Below are 18,890 nucleotides of genomic sequence, written 5' to 3' on the forward strand. Positions count from 1 at the left end.
GAAATTTAACAACAATACAAACAATCCAGTTAAGAAACAGGCAAAGGACTTGAATAGGTATATTTGAAGAGAAAAATTCAAATGGCCAACAGACAGTTGAAAAAAATGCTCAAGATCACTAGCATTAGAGAAACACTAAATTAAAAAAAAATAATAATCAGATTTTTGCTTTACCCTAGTAAGAATGACTCGCATACAAAATCAACAAATAACAAATGCTGGCAAGGATGTGGGTAAAAAGTATACTAATCCACCTTTGGTGGGAAATCAAGGTGGTCAAGCCACTAATGGAAGACAGTATGAATATACATCAGAAATCTGAATAAAAACCTAAAATATGATCCAGCCATCTCAGTCTTTGGAATTTCTCCAAACCAAAAGAAATCAGCATATTAACCCGCATGTTCATTGAAGATCAATTCACAATAGTTAAGATACAGAATCAACCCAGATGTCCATCAACTGATAACTGGACAAATAAATTATGGTATATATACTATGGTGCAAAACTAAGCTGAAAAAATGGAATTTTGCATTTTGTAGTAAAATGGATGCAACTTGAAACCATTATGTTTAGTGAAATAAACCAGTCCCAATAACACAAATGTCATCTTTCTTCTCTGATCTATGATAACTACAATATAATGTATTGGAATGACATGGGCATTCTAAGGTTCCTTGATTGTTTACATTCCATGTAACTTCTGTTAAAGAGCAGTGTTTATTCTTCATATAATTTTTTGTACTCTTTGCTTAATGTAGGGTTAACCTTATGAGTATAACAAATTTTATGAGCATAAAGTAAATTGAAAAAAAGGATCTTTGTAAAAATTAAAAGTAAGAATACATCAGGGAGGAGGAAGAAGAGTTGGAGCTTTGATGGTAGGGAGGTTAAAATGGGAAATGTCACTGTTTTTCCAAATCATTCTCTCTCTTCTCTCTCTCTGTATATTTGATATACATGAAAATTGCAAAACTTAAATACAATTTAAAAATAAAATAAAAACAATATTAGAAATTTATGGGATATAATCTTATAACTTAATATATCAGTCTTAGGAGTTCCTGAATGTGTGAAAAGACAAAATTGTTTGGAAGGCATTTTCCATGAAATGATTACAAAAAACCGTCTTGATTTGGAGAAAGAAATGGATGTCCAAATGCAGGAAGCACAAAGTACCTCTAATAGACATTATCAGAAAAGATTTTCACCATTGCAGTCAAACTTTCATCAGTGAAACATAAAGAAAATATTCTTAAATATGTATGGGAGAAATGCCAGATTATTTTCAGAGGCTTTCCAACTAGAATCACCAGAATCTGAACAGGTGAGGAGAGAATGGAGATATATAACTCAAGTCTTAAGAGAAAAAAGAAACTGAAAATCCAGAATACTTAACCCTGCAAAACTTTCATTTATGAATGAAGGTGAAATAATGGCTTTCCAAAACAAACAGACATTGAAACAATTTGTCATTATTCGTCCAGTCTTACAAAAGATGTTTCAGGATATGCCACACATAGAAACACAGATAGTCATCATTATGAGAGAATGTGAAGACAGAAAATCTCACAGTGAAAATACGAAGGAAATAAAAAATAAACAATAGGAATATTTATGGAAAATGTCAGGGCCAACTCATTACTTATCAATAATAACCTTGAAAGTAAATGGCCTCATTTCTGCAGCTATAAGATACAGACTGGTTGAGTAGATTAAAAATCAAGACCCATCAATTTTCTGCCTTCAATAATCACACCTTATCAACAAAGACAAATGAATGAAAGGATGGAAAAAGATATTTGGTGTTAATGAAAAAGAAAAAGAGCAGTTACATCCATCCGAATATCAGGAAAATTGACTTTAACGCAAAAACTGTTAATAGAAATAAAGAAGGATATTATGTAATGATTAAAAGATCCATTCAACAGGATCATGTAAATAAAATAAGTGAGCATAAATCCAATTATAAGGAGTCTGGGTATTTGAAGAAATGATAATGAGTACAAAGGGAAACAGACTCCAATACAATAGTAATGGTGATGTCAACATCCCACTTGCATCAATGAACAGATCTAATAAACAAAATCAATGAATAAATAACAGAGTTCATTGACACCATGAATCAAATGGACCTAACTGAAATATGGAGAACTTATTACCCCACACTTGTAGAACACAACATTTTCTCATCTATATATGGAACTTTCTCTAGGATAGATCACTTACTAAGCCATAAAATATGTATCAGCAAATTCATCATACCATGCATCTTCTCAGACCACAAATGAATGGAGTTGGAAATCAACAACTCAAGAATCTCTAGAACATATGAAAACACATGAAGGGTGAAGAACATGCTCATGAACGAATAGTGGGTCATAGAAGAAATCAAAAGAGAAATAAAAAAAATTCTGGTACAAAACGATGATAAGACAACACATTGAAACTTAAAAGACATGATGAAAGCAGTGCAGGAGCATCATGGCTCACTTGGTTAATCCTCCACCTGTGGCACTGGCATCCCATATGGGCACCGAGTTCTAGTACTCAAAAAGTAATCTATAGAGTGAAACTGACATTTTGAATTGTGATTTTTAAGAGGACTTGGCTCTACTGTTGAGGTTTAGTGGTTTTGTTTTTGTTTTTATTTTCCTTCATACTATTTGTTTAAATCTTTACTTAGTGTATTCCTAATTTAATAAGCATATCAAATGGAAAGTAGATCTTTGTAAAAACAAAAATGGGAATAGGATAAGGAGGAGGAAAAAGGGTGGGTGTGTGTGAGGTAGGGTGGGAAGTACTACTATGTTCCAGGATCTTTATGAACTATGTGAAATTGGCATACTCTAAATAACATTTTTAAAAAAATGAAGACTTCTATTTGTGGTCCTTTTTATTCTCATGATAAAACATATTATGCACATAGAGATATAGAGAATAGTGTATAACTTTGTACTAGCATTCAGACCACTCAAATACTCCAGATGGTCTAGTCCATTTCTGATGTAAAGATTTCAATGGTTAAATTCTTGTACACCTTTTCTTTTTTTTTCATTTTTGGTTTTTTTTTTACAGGCAGAGTGGATAGTGTGAGAGAGAGAGAGAGAGAGAGAGACAGAGAGAGACAGAGAGAAAGGTCTTCCTTTTTGCCGTTGGTTCACCCTCCAATGGCCACTGCAGCTGGCGCATTGTGCTGATCTGAAGCCAGGAGCCAGGGGCTTCTTCTGGTCTCCCATGCAGGTGCAGGGCCCAAGCACTTGGGCCATCCTCCACTGCCTTCCCGGGCCATAGCAGAGAGCTGGCCTGGAAGAGGGGCAACCAGGATAGAATCCAGCACCCCAACCGGGACTAGAACCCGGTGTGCTGGCACTGCAAGGCGGAGAATTAGCCTGTTAAGCCACGGCGCCGGCACGTACACCTTTTCTTAAAAGCTGTGTTTATTCAATATCTAGTCTCTGGATTTATGGTTGTACATTGGCATTTCTAAGAAGCCATGGTTGACCCCACCCAGAGTGTTTTCTCTGTTGGATCATCACAGTTGAGATGCTGTATACCTGACCACAGGGAAGACACATAAGAAACCATGGTCCTTTACCCTAAGAGGAATAGGAATTAATAAAATTATACAATCTTCAGGATTTTTAAAAAGATTTATTTATTTGAGAGCTTGTTTGGAGGTTCTAGCAGGGGAGCACAGCTACTCATATACCCTTGACCGAAGACTGGTCCTCCTCTAGCGGGGAAGGTCATCCTCTTCGAGCGCGCAGCTTCAGGAGGGACACACATGGAGTGGTGAGGGAGGAAGGGGACACCCGCTTAGCCAGCCAGATCAGTTGAATCAACCCTGGCGATCAATGGGGTGACAGATGTCGCAGCCAGATCACCCTCACATCCAAGATTTATTTATTTGAAAGCCAAAGTTACAGAGATGGTGAGGCAGAGGGAGAGAGAGAGAGAGAAGGGGGAGAGAGAAAGGGTTAAGAGAGAGAGAGGTCTATCATCTGCTGGTTCACTTCTCAAATGGCCACAGTGGTTGGAACTGAGCCATTCTGAACCCAGGAGCCATAAGATTCTTTTCAGTCTCCCATGTGGGCACAGGGGTCCAAGCACTTGGGTTATCTTCTGCCTTCCTAAGCACATAAATAGAGAGCTGCATTGGAGGTGGAGTAGCCAGGACTTGAACTAGCACCCATGTAGAATGCCAGAACTACAGGTGTTAGCTTTACCCCCACTACACCACAACAGTGGCCTCAATGTTTAGTTTTTGTTAATCTTGAAAGCAGAGACACTCAGAGGTGCAAAATGACTTTCTACCTAATGGTCTAATCCCTGAAGGCTCATAACAGCTGGATCAGGAAAGCTTAAAGCCAGGAGTCTTGAACTCAATCTGGGCTTCCCATTTGAATGGTGTGATCCAAATATTTAACCCATCACCTGCTGCCTCCCAGTATGTGCATTATCAGGAAGCTAGAATCTGAAGTGAAGCTTGACTCAAATCCAGGTATTCAGACTGGGGTGTGGACATCCTAAGCACTTTATTAAGCACTGTACAAAAGACTTTTCTCCAAATCAACCCATTTTCAATCAGAATTCATCATATAATGCTCATTTACAATATTCTATCACTTCAATCTTGTGACCAATTGTTTCTATTGAGTGGCCCCGTATGACCTGTTCTTCATCACCAGACATTTTTTGCTACAACAAACCTACAAAGCTCTTTCATTCTTCTGGATTCATCAGCCTCTTAAAATTCACTCATATTAACAGGCTTATAAAAATATCAGAGACAATATCTAGTGATATACAATGATCTCAGACTCCAAATCTCAGGACATCAGTTGACACCAATTTCTTGGCTGAATACAGTTCAAAGTGATATGGAGACCAGCTGGCTCACATTAGCCAACAGTGCTTTCTTCTGTGAACTTGCTTCCTCTTCTCACATTTCCTATGCACTCACTCTTTCTCTGGCATCAAGTCCTACATAAGACACTCATACATCCTACTGTCTCAACTTTGTTTTGCAGAAAAATAAAACTAAGATGGAAAGAAATTCAAGCAGATCAAAACATCCCCTACTCTGATCAAGTCATATGTAATAAAATGAAGCCCACATGGAAATTCAGGCTCTTTCAGTATAAAGTAAAACAAGACACCATGCTAGCAAATGTACAATTACCTGGCTATGCCATCATTAGTCAGCAAACTAAACTGTGTCTCACTCAATAGAATCCATAACACATATAGGAATCAAACACCAAATCTAAAATTCAGAGAAATTAGTGGACTTTTGAATTTAACTGTACTCTTCCTGTCCCTCAAGGTTGTTTGTAAATAAAATACATGCCAATGAGGTTTAGAAGAAAGGAATTTATTGAGGCTCTAGTGATTAAAAACATTAGAAAAGCAATAATCACATTATTAATAAATAGAAATTAATTAGAAAAACAATAATTTCATCTAGACTTAAGAAATGGCTTCTAAAGGCACACCACATTATGTATAGTCCAACAATGATGATTATAAGGAAATAACTGTCATGTGTTAATACTTATACATGGATCAAGGAGCTAATGATTAATATGTTGTTGACCCTACTAGCAAGTCTCTGTCAAGTTTACCAAATCTGATCAGTCTTTGATTTATACCACAAGATTGTGCTCATCTGTCTCATGGAACTTCATGATTCAAATAACAAGAGAATCTCGTTACCTATGGTTACTGTCAAAAATAATAACTCACTTAATGACTTAAACAATGGAAATGTATACTATCACTATTTGAAGGATGAACATTAAATCATGTTCTGGCTCAAGCTGAAATGCAAGGAGGTCTGTGCTTCCTCCAGTCTCTAGGAAATCTCTGCCACTTCCAGCTTCTGGTGGCACCTGTCACTACTCACAGTTACATCACTTTCCTTTTTATCTGCATGATGACATCAATTTTCATTTTCATTGAGTATAAACCTCTATTTGCCTTTGGTTTGTGAAAAGAATTGTGATTGTAGGCAGGACTAAATGTAAAACCCAAGTTAACCCAATCACATATATAATATAATCACATATATAAATATATATATGTAATCACATATATAATTTTTTTCAACATAATATTCCAAAGTTAAATGATAAAAACATAAACTTAGTTAAGAGCCTAGAAAAAGTCCTCAGCCAAGCACTATTGTGGAAAATTAGTTAACATGGAAGCTGTCCCAAACAAAACAGCAGTCCAGCAAACCACTCAACCTCACTGAAACTGCCTACAGCCACACCGTTCATTTTCTTTTAAGTCTCTGATTATACTGAGATTTAACTTGATGAACACTTGGAAGAAGCTGAGGGGACTTGAGCAGGGATAATGAGTTCTTCCCAATGAGTTGTAATGGAGCTGGAAGAGATGACATGCAGGATTGTCCTCCAAATAGGAAATAAAAGAGTTATTGCAGCTAGAAGATCATCACACCATTTGTAGCCCAGTAATCAAGGAATGGCCATGCAAACTGGATAAATTCTCCATCCTGAGTATAAACCAAGACCTGAGCTGAATGTGAATATGATTAAAATTCAGAAAGGACTGTGTAAAAATTGGGAAGAGATGAAAAGACACATTTAATAAAACTGAGCATCACCTTTGGAGGGGAATACGACTAAAAAATAACAAAATCATTGTAAAGTTACATTAATACATAAGTGCATTCATGTACATGCTTCTCTGTTGCAAAGGGATCGACTTCTTTCCAAGTTCTTTTCTCTGGGCAAGACAGAATCGAAGGAAGAAAAGTAGAAAAAGGGGGATCATGAATGAAATAATTTCAAAGGGATTGGACACTCAAAAAAACACAAAAATTCAGATAAGGAGCATTGCAATTTATAGAATTTGAGGTTGCCCTTTATAGAATGAGGGTGATGTGTGGGACAACTTCTACTTGAACATTCAAAAAGATCTTGGATAGTTTCAGACATGCACATGGATAAATTGAAAATTATCATATGAGTATACAGGTGACCACAGTTTAATTGCCTGTGCTAGATACAACATTCACCATCCAGGACTGGAGAACAATATTATGGCTGGAACACTTGTCAGATGACGTGCCTGTGGTCACATCATGGTTTGTACTACAATAATGTGAGGAAAGAATCCTAGGCAGACAACAAAACTGCTGTACAACAAGTGATTTTGTAATTGATGAAGACGGTATTCCAAATGACTATTTATGATAACTGTTAACTTATTTGTTAGCAAAATTTATAAATGAAAGCACAACTCATTTAGTTGGTCCCACTTTAAAGGGAAATTAAAAATGCAGCTTGTATAACAATATAATTTCTGAATAATGGTTAACCAGTTTGCCACAATTCATCATGTGAATTGCCTAATAATTGCTGAGGTGTGGTTACACCAAAGAATTTTTCCAGGCACATTACATTTTCAGAGATTCCTCTGTAATCCTGCCAAGTTTTGCAAAATTTTGGATTATAGTAAAGGGTTTTCCAAATACATTACAGCCATAGGATTTTTCCTTTGGTGAGTTCTTAGTTAAACATTGGCAGATGACTTATGGTATTCTCATTTCTGATCTCTTCATGGGAACTGAATACTTATTCATTGGAGAGGGATTTTTTTTTAACATTCAATACATTGATTTTTTTACCCCTTATGACTTCTCTGATGATTTCTGATATCTAGTTTCCAGCTAATGGCTTTATCATATTTACTACATCCAAAGGATATCACCTTTTGTGCATTCTGTATCTATGTAAGTTTGAATTCCAGGAAAATATTTTTTTCTGCATTCATTACACTCCTAATAAAACCCTTGTGAGATTCTATGATGTATAATGATTGATTTCTGACAATTTTTTCACACTAATAATATTTACAAGCTTTCTCCCTTATGAGAGTACCTGTTGTAATGGTTGTGATTTCCAGCAAAAGGATTTGTCACATTGGTTTCTTTGATTTGGGGAAAAAGCTTTTCCACGTTCAGTATGTTCTTAAGGTTGTTCCCTTGTTTCAATGCCATGTGTTGAGACATTACTTTACAACAAAAGGCTTTTACATTCATGAATTTCCCTGTGAATTCTATGATGCTATAAAATGTGATTTTGGCAAAGAGATTTCCAACATCCATTGCATTCTTGAGGTTTCTTCCCCATGTGAATTCTCTGATGTCTTATGTGACTTCTGGATAAAAGATTTTCTACATGCATTGTATTCAACAAGGTTTTCCTCTATATAAATATGATTGCAGTAGTGTGTTGAATTTTGGTTAAAGCTTTCTTAACTCATTACATTCATAAGATTTCTCCCTTGCGTGAATTCTTTTATGTTTTATGAGGTCTGACTTATGGTAACAGGCTTCTCTACTGTCATTGCATTCATAAAGTTTCTCCCCTGTGTGAATTCTCTGATGCATTATAAGTTGTCAATTATGGCCAAAGGCTCTTCCACAGTCATTGCGTTAAAAAGACTTTAATCCTGTGTGAATTCTCTGGTCTGTTATATGTTGTGATTTATAGCAAAAGAATTTTGAACAGTCATCACATTTATGAGACTTCTCCCTTGTGTAAATTCTGATGCAAAATGAGGTCTGACTTTTGGCCAAGAGCTTTTCCATAGTCAATACCTTCATAGAGTTTTTCCCCTGTGTGAATTCACTGGTTGTGTTTTGATTTATAGCAAAAGGCTTTTCCACAGTCATTATATTCATGATGTTTCTACCCTGTGTGAATTATCTGATGAATTGAGTTGTGACTAATCCTAAAGGCTTTTCAACAGAACATTCATAAGGTTTCCACCCTGTGTGAATTCTATGACGTTTGATAACATCAACCTTTTGGACAAAGGCTTTTCCACAAATATTAAATTCATAAGATTTCTCTGCTGTGTGAATTGTTGAAAGCATTATGGGGCTGGCCAAAGGCTTTTCAGTCATTCATAAGGTCCCCCCCCACTTTGTGAATTTTCTGATGTTTCATGAGTTCTGACTTAAAGCTAAAGGCTTTTCTACAGTTATTACATACATAAGGTTTCTCTTCTGTGTGAATTCTCTGATGTTTGATGGGGCCTACTTCTGGCAAAAGGCTTTTCCACAGATATTCAGTGATTACATCAGGTGTTTCTCATGTGCGTATTTTCTGATGTTTGATAAGGGCTAGCTTATGGCCAAAGGCTTTTCCACAGTCATTACAGGTTTCTCCCCTGTGTGAATTCACTGATGTATTATGAAGCTTGACTTCTGAACCAAGGTTTTTCTAGTCATTACATTAAGATATCTCCCCTGTGTGAATTTGCTGTTGTTTGATGATGTCTGAATTTTGGTCAAAGGCTTTTCCATAGTCATTGTATTCATAAGGTTTTTCTCCTTTGTGAATTCTCTGATGTATTATGAGGCTTGATTTCTGGCCAAAGGCTTCTCTGTAGTTATTGCATTCATATGGCTTCTCCTCTATGTGAATTCTCTCATGATTTATAAGGCTTGACTTCTGGCCAAAGGCTTTTCCACAGTCATTACACTCATAAGGTTTCTCCCCTGTGTATATTCTCTGATCCTTGATGAGATCAGACTTCTGGCCAAAGGCTTTTCCACAATCATTACATTCAAAAGGTTTCTCCCCTGTGTGAGATCTCTGATGCACTGGAAGTTGGACTTCCAGTGAAAGGCTTTTCCACCGACATTATAGTCAAAAGTTTTTTCTCCTGTGTGAATTTGCCGATGTTTTCCAAGGTCTGACTTGCGTAAAAGGCTTTTCCACAGTAATTACCCTTATAAGGTCTTTCTCCTGTGTGAATTTTCTGATGCATTATGAGGTTTGACCTATGGTCAAAGGCTTTTCCACAATCATTGTATTCATAAGGTTTCTCCCCTGTGTGAATTTTCCACAGTCATTACATTAATAAGGTTTCTCCCCTGTGTGAATTCTCTGATGCATTGAGGCTTGACTTCTGACCAAAGGCTATTCCACATTCATTACATTCAAAAGGTTTCTTCCCTGTGTGAGTTCTCTGATGCATTACAAGGTTTGACTTCCAGTTGAAGGCGTTTCCACAGTCATTGCATTCATATGGTTTTTCCATTGTGTGAATTCTCTGATGTTTGGTGAGGTCTGACTTCTGGCCAAAGGCATTTCCGTAGTCATTACATTCATAAGACTTCTCCTCTGTGTGAATTTGCTGATGTTTGCCAAGGTCTGACTTGCAAAAAAAGACTTTTCCACAGTAAACACATTTATTAGATTTCTCCTCTGTGTGAATTCTCTGGTGTGTTATGAGGTATGATTTCAGAAAAAAGCCTTTACCACATTCATTACATATATGAGGCTTCTTCTGTGTGTGAATTTTCTCATGTCTAATGAGATCTGACATCTGGTGAGTTGTTTCTCCACATTCATTACACACATGGGGGTTTTCCTGTATGTGAGTACTGTGATGGATGGTATGGAAGGACTTACAACTGGATGATTTTCCAGAAGATTTATATGCATAGGCTTTTTTCTCTACATGTGGTCTCTGATTTATTGCAAGTTGTGATTGGTAAATGACAGGTTCCACATAACTAATATATTCATAAAATTTCTCTGTTATGTGGGTTTGTTGATCTATGCTGAGGTTAGAATTTTTATGGAAAGGTTTTACTATTTGAGCTGTTTTTCCAAAAGTGATAGTATACTTATGACAGGTTTCTCTTAAATGAACTCTGTCAGATTTATAGAATATCTTCTTCTTTGTCAAGACTTTCCCTTGTCCAATATGTTCAAATGGCTGCTTAACAGCCTGAATCTTGTAATGCTAAGAGGCTCACAGATCTGGAGTAAGGTCCCAGATATCTTACTGGCATCAAATTTCTCTCCAGCTTGTAGCTTATCAAGTCCACTGGGGGGGTATACATTGGAACATACATTGCATTCCACAGGTTTCATTCATGAATAATTTCCCTTTTTGATAATCAGTTTTGGGATATGGATTGAACTTACATTAAGTGTTTTTCTTAATTCAACTCTCTTGGGAGTGGTTGTCTTGTTATTTTTCATAACATCCTGATTCAGATTTTCATCCTGACTTTCCTGGTTGGTCTTAATCATGTCATCCTTTTTCATGGCAACTGAAATGAGAAAAAAAAAACAACCATATCAGTGAAACATAATTTTCTCCTGGCATATTCATATAAGTAGAATGAAGCTATTTTTTATCCAAATAGCATAAGATTTTTAACAAAATTGTTACAAGATGTTTATATGAAAAATATATAATTTTTCTCCTTACCATTAATATATTAAATTGTGCAAATAGATTTCCTCATGTCCAATCATGATTCTGCTTACTACCTGATTTTTTTTTCAAGTATGGCAGAATTGCTTTCGTGGTAAGATGTGTGTGAATTCACTGCTTAGGAGACCTGCATCCCAAAGTAGGGCCATTCTGATTCCTGGCTGCTCTGCTTCTAATACAGTTCATGTGCTTGAGACCCTGTAATACACCAGTGTAGACTAGAGAGTTTCAGGGCTTTGGCTTCATGCTAGTCTGAACTTAGTCTTGTAGGCATTTGGAGAGTGAGCTAATAGATCTCTTTCTCTCCTTCCTCAAATGGTCATTCTGCCTTTCACAAAGATGAAACAATTATATAAGATGTTCAAGAATGGACAAATATTAAGTAAAACTTCACCCATGCTTAGAAACCAATTTTTCCCTGTTCTTTTTCTCCCATTTATATTTATAAAAATATCTTCTCTGGTATTTTAACCATAAATATGGGAAAGTTTTACTGCATCATTTACTTGCAGGTGGAGAAGAATGAAATGTGTCTGCACTCTAAGCAGGACCACATTTAAGAAATGACACTTTAATCTATGTTTATCTCTTGTTCAGTCTTCCTAGGAAAACAAAATTTGTGAAAATTTTCAAAATAAAAACTCTGCTTTTATCTGCACTCTATGACAGCTTCCACATATTCCTATGGGAACCTGATGTCTTCAGCTTCTTATAACTACAATAGGTACAGGAAAGTCCCAATATACCCCCTTGGGAATAAATTCCCTACTGGTTTATAGAATTTGTTTCTGCATCTCAGGGTGTGTCCACCTTCTTTGAAAATGTTTTGTAACTCATTCTGAAATCACCAGCACTGGCTATTTCCTCTTAATTCTTTCTATAAGCACTCCTGTGTGATAATTTGAGTTTCTGGGGACTTTTGACCAGTTGTCTCCTATTTTCACAAATTTTCATTTCCTATGCCCTTTTATCATTTTGTTGTTTTTCAATGATGTTGAAAAATAAGAATCCATACTTCAAACTCTTCTTCTAAACAAATCTGAGCCATTCAAGATGAACCCTTGAGGTTACTTGACCTTGTTACTCAGAATTCCATGACTTTCTTGGTGAGTCTAGGACACTTTATTTTCATGTTCCTATATAAGTTCATGATTACCTTTATGAATTCTGATATCACAGCACAGAGGCTTACTCCAGATCATTTTTTAGCATTCACTTATTTTTTTACTTACTTGAGAGTGAGAGAGACAGAGAATGTGATACAGAGAGAATGAAATAGAGGGTTGCCAGCCACAGGCTCACTCTTAAAATGTTCCCAACAATTTAACACTTTCTTATTTATTTGAGAGACAAAAAAAGAAAAAGAGACTAAGAAAGGGAGAGTTCACATTTATTGGTTCTTCCCTGAGTTGCTTAAAATATTCAGTTATGTGCATGGCCAAAACCATGAGTGGGAACTCAGTTGAAGCAATTAGTAAGAAATAAATTTCTGTAATTGCCCAATTAACAAGCACTGAAGGTATTAATAAATGCTTAAAGGAAAAGGTAGAAAAGTGTAGAGAAGGACAAGTTAGAATTTGGGAAATGAATCTAACCCAGAAAAAAGCCTTCATAACAACAAAAAAGGATTGGAATTTTTTTTTTAAATCAAAGAACATCTTCACCAAGAACAAAATAATTATGGAGATATTGGTATCCCTAGATACTCTACAATGCCTGTGTCTGATATACAAAACCAGCTGTCATCAGCACTAAGTCTTGGGAAAAATTCATGGAAAGAGCACCAGTCAACATCTGCTGCACTGTTTTTGCCTTGGCCTCCCTGCCCAGTATGTGCAGACTGACCTGGAAGGCTCTGATTTAGGCATTCTTCCACCATTCATGGCACTACTTCTTGCTCCAACTTGGAAATCAAGTCAGGTTTGGTCATGCAGTATCCTAATAATGGAAACAATGTAGACTTTGTGAAATAAATATCTTGAGTTATTTAAAGAACTACAGTTTGGTCCAGGTGCTAGGCAACAAATGTTCCAATTTGAATCCTTTCCTAGATGGTAGACATTCAGATTATTCATGTTCTCAAATCTATACATGTCAATAATTAAACTTTTTAAGGTGTTCACTTGTTTGTAAACTAGCAAGAAAGGTTCCCATTTGGCATGTGATGGGTGTCACTTACCCAAGGAGTAAAAGATACTGTAGGTCTCCATATCACATCCCTGTACAGAATTTTCTGAGCATTATTCATATTCTGCCAGTCCTCCCAGGTGAAATACACAGCCAGGTCTACAAATCGTATCATCATCTGTAACAGAACACTTCTGCTCAGCATATCAACTCTGTCACAAAACAAGCATTCACAGAGTTGTATATCTTGTATATGGGAATGAAGAAAGAAGGAAAGGATGAGGTTTCATTTTAGACTTGAACTTTTGGACAGCCACACAGAAGTGTTCAACAGGGAGTCAAACTTAATGTATAAAAGCCATAAAAAATGTCCCAGCTGGAGGGATACAGGAGTTTTAGATCACAAAGGGCCACATATGTCAAGGGGAATTATACTAAAGACTGAAAGGGATACAATATTGACTCTTGGATGAGTAGTGTTCAGGAGAAGAATATAGAAGTATTCAGGGAAAAAGACAATGACTCATCACTGAAGCTATGATGGAAAAGAATAGAGAAGAATTTCCAGAAAAACATCATTCACAATCACTTCAAATATGGAAAAGAAAAGATATTTTAAAAGAGAGGCCAGGCATTTAGCTTAGTGCTTACCATGCTAGCTAAGATACACTAGTTCTACCTCTTAGTGCCCAGGTTGGATTTCCAGTGCCAGGTCCAGTTCCTAGCTCCCAGAATGAAGGAGGCCTAGACTACATTCCTGACTCTTGCCTCAGTCCTTCCCCACTTCTTTTTTTTTTTTTTGACAGGCAGAGTGGACAGTGAGAGAGAGAGACAGAGAGAAAAGTCTTCATTTTGCCGTTGGTTCACCCTCCAGTGGCCACTGCGGCCAGTGCACAGCAGCCGGTGCATGCGCTGATCTGAAGCCAGGATCCAGGTGCTTCTCCTGGTCTCCCATGGGGTGCAGGGCCCAAGCACTTGGGCCATCCTCCACTGCACTCCCGGGCCTTCCCCACTTCTGTTTGGTATGATTATTTAGGGAGTGAATAAGTATATGGGAGCTGTTTATCACTTAGTCCATCAGCTTCTTTCTCTGCCAAGCTCCTAAATATTTTGAAATAGGAGAGCAGATTCAAGTAAGAAAAAGAATAGTAAATAGCTTTTGGCTTTGTCTATGCATATTCTGTTAATACAATTTTGAAGAACTGAAATAACATTACACCAAATTAAAGTGAAACAATGGAATTATTTGCCCAAAAACAGATCTTGGGAGTCTACATTTATGACTAACTGAGAGAAATGCACAAAGATTTATTTAAGAACCTACAGTTGGCACCAGTATTGTGGTACAATTGGTTAAGCCTCTACCTACACTGCTGGCATCCCATGTGAGCAGACACCATGAGTCCTGGCTACTTCATTTCCAATCCAACTCCCTTGCTAATGTGCCTGAAAGAGCAGTCAAAGATGACTTGAATATTTGGGCCCCTTCCCAAATATGGGAGACCAAAATGGAGTCCCAGGCTCCTGGTTTGGCCTGGCCGAGTCCAAGCCATTGCCACCATTTGAGGAATGAACCAGTAGATTGAAGATATCTCTTTCTGTCTCTCCATCTCTCCCAATTTCTGTAATTCTGCCTTTCAAACAAAAAATAAATCTTAAAAAATAAAATAACCTGCACTAGGTTCTTTTCCTCATATTCCTGACCTCATCCCTGAATCAAGCTCAGCTCCTCAAAACTATTAGACTGTCTTACTCTAACAATTCAAAAACAAACTTAACTGATTTGTGTTTTAGTACTAGGTAACTCTTACCCTTGCAGGATGCTAAATATTTATTTCCAGGATTGCATTAAAACACTCCTCACTACATCATTTATTTGACAATAAAGATTGTTTCAGACACCATGACCCCCATTTAGCATATTGTACTCTAAGTTACCACTCAAATCATGTAACATATGTTTTTCTATGGCAAGAGAAAGACAAAAGACCAAATTGTCTTATCTTAAATGACTATAATGTTTCATTACCCGCCACATTCATCATTCATCTTGTTTGTGTATATTCCCTGAGAATAATTTATGTGTATTTTTATTTTAATTAATAAATTCTTATAAATTTCCTGAAATGAAAACATAACAAGCTAAGGAATATTTTAGAAAACCACTTACAGGTGAAGCATTAATTTTCTTTGCTCTTAGAAATGTGTGCAGATGCCAGAACCACACCTGGAAGAGAAAGTGAATGGAAGGAATTAAAAGAAGTCTATCTGGTTTCCTTCTACATTGATCTATGAAAAAACAGTAATATGATAGAGTAAATAAAGAATAATTAATACATTACCTGAGAAAACATCAACTTCACAGTGGAGGGATAAAACTTTAAACACAAAAATGCATAATAATGTGCACCCACTTCTATTAAGTGGCAGAGATTAAACTGAAGTTATCATTGGTCAATGAAAGCATTGTCTAATTTTTAAAATAATAATATAATAGTAAAAAATAAAATATTAAGGGTTATTGTTCAAATAAATGAAGTTATCAAAGAGATAAGCATTATGTTGTCACTAAAATGTATATTTACTGTATATTTACTGTAGTACACTTTTCCAGTAATGATTCCAAATAACATTCCCCATATTCATCCCTTCACAAGACCTTGTATTTCACCATTTCACTTGCTTTACCCATGAGATATTAATAAATGTGACAGAAACAGATAGTTTGCAAAAATATTTGCCTTCTCAGATTTTCCTTACTTGACACAATTATCTTCTGGAAAACCCTGGGTCCTGCCTGTGGAACAGGTAGAATCTAGCCAAGATTCACCAAAAATCACCATTTGAGTGACTGCTCCAATCTTGATTCAATTCTAGTTTCCTGCAAAAGCACACCCTAAAGAAAATCACCTGAAAAGCAATGTCTCAAATAGGTGTTAGCCTTTGAGCTGTGTTGGAGACTTGAATTGAGTTACTTTTTAAATAAAAATTACTTATTCAAAAATCAGATAAATCTTCTCTAAACCCAGATCTTCCAGTTTAAAGTCACCACAAATGCATTGTGTCTATAGATATGCTTACTGTGAACATAACATGTAATGGAAGGTGGGATCCATATGTTCTCTTGCCAAATAGAGTCTCCATGATTCAGACAGGACAGGGTACAACCTCTCAGCCACACACACACAGAGAGCATATTCCTGGCAACAAGGTATCTGGAGAAAACACAAAAGAGGATGCCTTGCCTCCAAATTAGCTGTGTCATGGCATTTCACTTTGTCACGACAGGGGAAAAGAAAATAGACCTGGATTCAAATAGCACCAAATCTCTTTGCTCTTACTGAATCTTAAACTTTCTGTCATATTTCTTCACTTCCTGTATGTCTTTTGAATTTACTATAACAGCTTCTTGTTTAGATTTTAAGTAATTCTTATAAATTTTACTAAAAAAAGTGTCCCTACTGCTACTCACTGTCATGCTTAAATTCTATACATCATTCAATTTTAATGCTTATGAGCTTAGTTAATTAATGATTATATTTGTAATTGCCACATATGATAAATTTAGTTAATTTACTTATTTTTAGTTAAAAGAATTAAACTCAATCAAATATTAGTCTCAGAACTGATTCATGGTATAATTTATGTGTTCTGGAGGCTTTTCAGATGTTGATTACACTTGCCATTAAAATACAGTTTTTAAAAATCCTGTGAAAGATAACTCCATGTGCACTAAACTGGTAAAATCCAGGGCATGTGTTGAAAAACACACATAATGGTAAATTTGGAAAAGCTGGTAAGTATTATAAATGGTTGGCAAAGAGCTTAAAAACCCACAATGACTCACTATGTCATTATTTTAGTATATATTAATGCTGAGAAAATCAGAAGTGTTTGTTAAAATTTCTACTACAATGCACTAGATTTATGATTTTCAGAATGTACTTGCCTATATATAATGTAGTTCTGTGCTAGCTTTGAGTAGCAGAAAGGCTTTTTTTGTTGTTTATTAAAGATTTTTTTTTTATTTGAGAGGTCAAGTTACAGACAGAGAAGAAGAGATAGAAAGAGAGGTCTTTTAGCCACTGGTTCACTCCCAAAATGGCTGCAACAGCTGGAGCTAGACAAATACAAAGCCAGGAGCTAGGAGCTTCCTCTGGGTCTCCCATATGGGTGCAGGGTCCCAAGCACTTTGGTCATCTTCCACTGCTTTCCCAGACAATTAGCAAAGAGCTGTATTGGAAGTGCAGCAGCAGTGACTGAAATCAGCACTCATATGGGATGATGGTGCTTCAGGTGAAGGTTTAACCTACTATGCCACAGTGTTGGCCTAGTGATAAATTTTAGGGAGACATCCTTCATGTAGATTAGTCTATAATATTGTAAGGTAAGGTTTAGGTTTTATTTTCCACACATCAGTATTTATCTTTTGGCAACTATAAATATTGAATATCGTGTATATGTATATATATGTACATATTTTGTGGCTGCAGATTTTGTCATTCTTTCTAATACTCTTTTTAATGCCTGCTATTATGCCATTTTATGGAAATTGAATTGATATTACCTGTGCACAATGATCAGGCATTTCCATTGTAATATGTGTTTATGTGTACAAGAAGTTTTGTGTCTGTGTGTATATATGAGTGCACAATTTTTGATAGTCTCAAAAGTAAAACTGAGAAATATTAACACTCATTTCAAAATCTGTCCTCCCCAGAGATGGGTGTCTATGAGTCAGACCACAAGACCCCTCTAAGTGTTATGGACTGAAATGTGCTTTCCTAAAACTCACACATTAAAGTGCTAACCACCAACATGACCCTACCTGTAGAAAGTGCTTTTCAGCAGGTCAAATAATATCTTATGTGTGCTGTTCATCAGGAGAAAGATTTCTGGAAATATCAAGCCAGTATGACCTTGATCTTGTATTTTCAAACTTCACAATTCTAAGAAGTAAATTTCCATGATATAAAACATATTATCTATGGAATTTTGTTGGCAAATTAATACAGCCTTATTTCTGCCAGCATTTCCTGCAGTCACCTAGAAGGTCCACACCATTATCAGGGAAATATAGAAGCTAAAGCTATGACTTCAGATGGACAAACCTCTAGAAACACAAGAAAGATACCCTTCTCAATGACCCAGAAAAAATAAAAAATATATCAAATCCAAGGACAGTAGAAAAAAGTGAATAATAAGGATCACAGTAGAAATAAATAAGGAAAAAACTTGAGAAATTACAATTAATAAAATTAAGAGCGAGTTCATTGAAAAGAAAAAAAAAACAATTCTCAAGCTATAATAAGAGAAACAGGAAATGATCCAAATGGATGCAATCAAAGAGAAGAAATAATATCTATTCAAACAGGAAAGTAAGAATTCACATTCATATTTTTGTTTGCAGATAGCATGATTTTATATGGAGAGAAACCTAAGAACATCATCAAGAAAATTCTGAAAATCACAAATGAACTTAGCA

Source organism: Lepus europaeus, unplaced genomic scaffold (genome assembly GCF_033115175.1).
Source record: "Lepus europaeus isolate LE1 unplaced genomic scaffold, mLepTim1.pri SCAFFOLD_3_1, whole genome shotgun sequence".
NCBI lineage: Eukaryota > Metazoa > Chordata > Mammalia > Lagomorpha > Leporidae > Lepus > Lepus europaeus.